A 4031-nucleotide genomic window follows, 5' to 3' on the forward strand; every position below is an offset into this window, starting at 1 on the left:
GATGATCTAAAAATGGTTCTCCTTTATTGATTTATCTCAGATTTCCAGACATAATAATTTTTCCAGTTGATTGGCTTCTGCACTGCATCATTCAAGTCTTGTCTTCCTCTTCTTTTAGTGTTAATAGAAGCATCACGGATTAATAGAAGCATCACGGATTAAAAGCTATGAAATCTTAATATTCAGCACATATAATATCATCCTTCTTTCATTTTCCTTGTGTCCTTGACTGGTTACCTGCTACCAAGTGTTTTTTCCAATACTTATGCAATTCATCCTTTCTATTTAGATTTAAGTAGATCCATATGCTTCCCGCCTGTCGTGTCCCCAGGCCTTAACAAAGCTTGATTTCTGCTGTACATTTTTTTCCTAAAATACGCATGAGTGTGCGTATCATCATATATTAAAGAAGGAGTGGGGGAAAGAGCCCCATCCGCATACCATTCTTACAATGTATTACATGTAAGAGTGCACGCCCTTAGGGTCACCTACATAGCTAACTACTCACTCCCATCCACTTAGCTAGACATCTGAGGAAGGTGGCGAGTTCACCTTTGAGGAGGCTGGCTATGCTCCACGCTCTACATTCCTTTTCCATATTGGCAACCACGGGCGTAGCGGATGGAGTTGCTCCGTCAAAGACAATGGCGTTCTAGTGCTTCCATACTCCCCGCAGTCCAAGAGAGAGAATGCTACGACTGTCCTTGATTTCGATATTCGCTTTGCAAGAATTGCACCAATGCCTCAACTCCGCCTCTGACGTCGTCCACTGTGTCTTGCCTAGGGCCTCAAGAACCATATGCCACACCATCCTAGCAAAGACATAGGACAGTAGAATGTGGTTGATCGTCTCCATGTCCCGGTCGCAAAAAGGGCATGCCGGTTGATGGGTAAGGCCGCCAAGGGACCTGAGGTCCAGCATCTATTCAGCGCGCCAAGCCAGGTGAAAAAACTGCACTACAATGGGACTTTAGACTTCCATTCCATATCCGTGTATGGAGCCACTTCCAAGCCCCAAAATTTGGACGCGTAGGCCAAGCGCGCCGAGTAGTGGCCGTTGTCCTCCCAAGCCCACCTAATATGGTCTAGCATATCCGTAGTGAGCATGATTGTTGCCGTCCGGTCCCAAAGAAGGAGAAGCTCCTGTAGTGTCTCCTCATCCATGTCCGCCCCTACCTCGAGCGCCCAAGCTCCACCTTGTGCTTTGTCAGAGGCTGTAGGTTTATCTAAGGTCACAGCAAATGTGGCGCTAATTTTTAAGTCATCAAAGATAATATAGAAAATAGACTTTGCTCCTTTAATAAGATCAATATTAGTTACCTCACAACAGGAGCATAGAATGCATCTTCACCCCCTGCAAGTATTTTTTTCTCACCTAAAAGAATAAGTAGCCTATCTTTCCCTTTGGGCCAATGGCATTTCTATCGAACCATATTTGTCGCGGCCCTTCTTCTAGCCTGCCACATCCACCCAATCTTATCCCGTTGATCTAAAAAAGTATTCTATCTGCTGCCCCGCTCTTATCTCCCTCCCCCTCCCCTCCCCACACCCGCTCACCCTCCGATGCTCTCTGCCTGCACTATACCTGCGGTCGCCTGGATCTCCCACAAGCAGGGGAGCTCCCAGCCGGCCAACTTCCAGGTGATCCTCCTCATGGAAACCTCTCGCTCCATCCTTCTCATTCCCCCGTGGTGCTGGTGGATAGAGAAATCTCTCTCTCTCTCTGACTGCGTTTTGGTTTCTTGCATCTTAGATCTGTTCTGATGCTCACCAAGGGCAACAAGATCCTCCAGCCAGGACAACCCTAATTACCAAGGTATATCCTTCCATTTCAGCTCCGGTCATAGTCCTGCTTTACAATGCACTGTCCATATAGATGCTTTCTTATGATTTTCTTATCTACATAAAATCGGTTGGAGGGATGGTCTGATAGCTTTCGTTTCCTGTCCTGGTACATGCTTGTAAATGTTACACCTGCACAAGACCAGCATGGTGGATAATTCAATACCTTTAATTTATTTTGAAATATAATCAGCTGAATCTTTGGCAAGCTGCTCCGTTCCTCTATATTCATGCTTGCTGTTATCTTTCTAGACTCATTCCCTCCCTTGGCTCTCCCTATGTCCTCATGATATTAAAGTTTCGTTTTATCATAGGTTCACTAGAACGTTCTTTAATTGTTAGTGCATATATGCAATCTAAAGCTCAATGCTTATTGTTCTTAATGGACGCTGTGTTTATACCTTCTGCCAGCCCTCTGGGTTTATCTTGTGGATCTATTCTCATGGATTTGGTTGAGCTATCCGGCACATCACTAGCTGAAGCAATGTTCGAGAAACTAGGTCTCCCTAAACCAGTGTACTTTGTGCATCATCTTCCACAAGATCGATTTAGAACAGAGATTGAATTTCACCGCACAAAAAAACGGTACCATGCTTCAGCGCGGTGGACTAAATTATCAAGCTGTATATGTCAGGATGGGTAACATCAATGAATCATGCAGTCGATATGGCCATCGAATACATGCAGAACACAGAGGGTAAGGCGCTTGTGGACTATAACTATTATCAGCTAGAGCAACAGAAAATGGCACATACAAGATTATCAGCCAGGCTGCTAGAACAATCAAAGGAAATCAACCAGCACAGCAAAACCATCAAGTAGAGAACTAAAGAGGCATGTAACTATGTGGAACAAGTGCACAATGCATCAAACAAAATCCAAGACCTTGCTGGCGTTTTCTTGGACCCTGCTGCCTCGATGTGTGTTTCTAATATGAAGCAAGCTATCATGGAGATTCACATTTCAGTTGTCGCACTTCAAAGCTCTACAATTACAACATCTCAGTTCCTAGAGGAAAAAGGCATGTACTCAGATGATGAAGTGCCTGAACAAGGCTACAGTGGCTACTCAGATGAAAATTCAGCCGATGATATTCATCAAGACATGGATGAGGACTATGCTCACTATGTCCGATCCCCATGAGCGTCATATTGAGCCTGCTGAACTGTCTCGTTGCCATGTGAAGCTGTATATGTATGGCTTCACCGCTAGGAAGCAACTCTGTGGTTGTTGTGTTTAGTCTCCTAGGTTGCCTAAATAAGATGCGAAGCTGTCTGCTCATAGCTTCGGCTTAGAAATCTTTATCCTTTCTGAACTTCACTCTGGTCATGTATAAGTATAAAGTCTATGTTGACGTGTTAAGACAATGTTATTTATCTATGCTACGTCTTTGCTTTTATCCACTGTGATTCTTCCTTTCAATATCTTTGCTATAAACATACATTCATTTGCTTTAATCTTCCAAGACCAAATCAATGAACATTTGCTAGCGTAATATACAGATAACTATTTGCCCTTTTTACTCAATTCTCCTTGTTCATCAATAGATAAAAAACAACCCTCTTTACCCATCGATTCAGTGTTACCAGAGATCATCTCATGGAGAAGAACAAATCCTGGCCTTTCGACCTACCCACAGGTGTATGAATGTACTAATGCTACACCAAGTGCCATTCGAGCAGGCATACATATCTTTTTATCTTTGTGACTTCCTAACACACCTATTACTACCACAGTCGATCAATTGAGCAAGTGGATGTTAACAGAGAGATACATGATTGATGATATTACTTCTTCACAAGGTTTTATAAGTGGAGTAGAAAACAAGACCAGTGAGGGTGTGGAGCTGTGTTCCCACTACATACTAGCACGCTATGATGGATTGCCTATAGATGAGCACCACGTCACCCCACTCAATTCAGAACATATTCATCTGGCATATCAACCATATCTGTATGCTCCGTACGAAAACCAAAAGACCGGTTGGTGCTAGATTTAATGAATGAGCCAACCACAGCTTATGCACGTGCGGTTCTATCCAGTGGAGTGACCATGATACTAGATGGGACTGAAGTTTTATGTTATCCTGTGAAAAATGTTGGTGTGCCAGTGGAAGCAATACTGTACGATTTTTAGATTGAGGAAATGATGGAGACAACGACTAAACATCTAAAGGTAAAGATCTATGG

General features: G+C 43.4%; 1 long non-coding RNA gene across 1 annotated transcript; it reads left to right on the forward strand.

Moving 5' to 3' along the window:
* The first annotated feature begins 1460 nt into the window (after positions 1-1460).
* LOC109734126 (uncharacterized) lies at positions 1461-3245 on the forward strand. Its single transcript, XR_002225810.4, has 3 exons — positions 1461-1641; positions 1754-1816; positions 2254-3245. It is a non-coding gene; the product is annotated as an uncharacterized lncRNA (long non-coding RNA).
* The last annotated feature ends 786 nt before the right edge of the window (positions 3246-4031 follow it).

The sequence above is a fragment of the Aegilops tauschii genome, chromosome 5 (genome assembly GCF_002575655.3).
Source record: "Aegilops tauschii subsp. strangulata cultivar AL8/78 chromosome 5, Aet v6.0, whole genome shotgun sequence".
Taxonomy (NCBI): Eukaryota; Viridiplantae; Streptophyta; class Magnoliopsida; order Poales; family Poaceae; genus Aegilops; species Aegilops tauschii.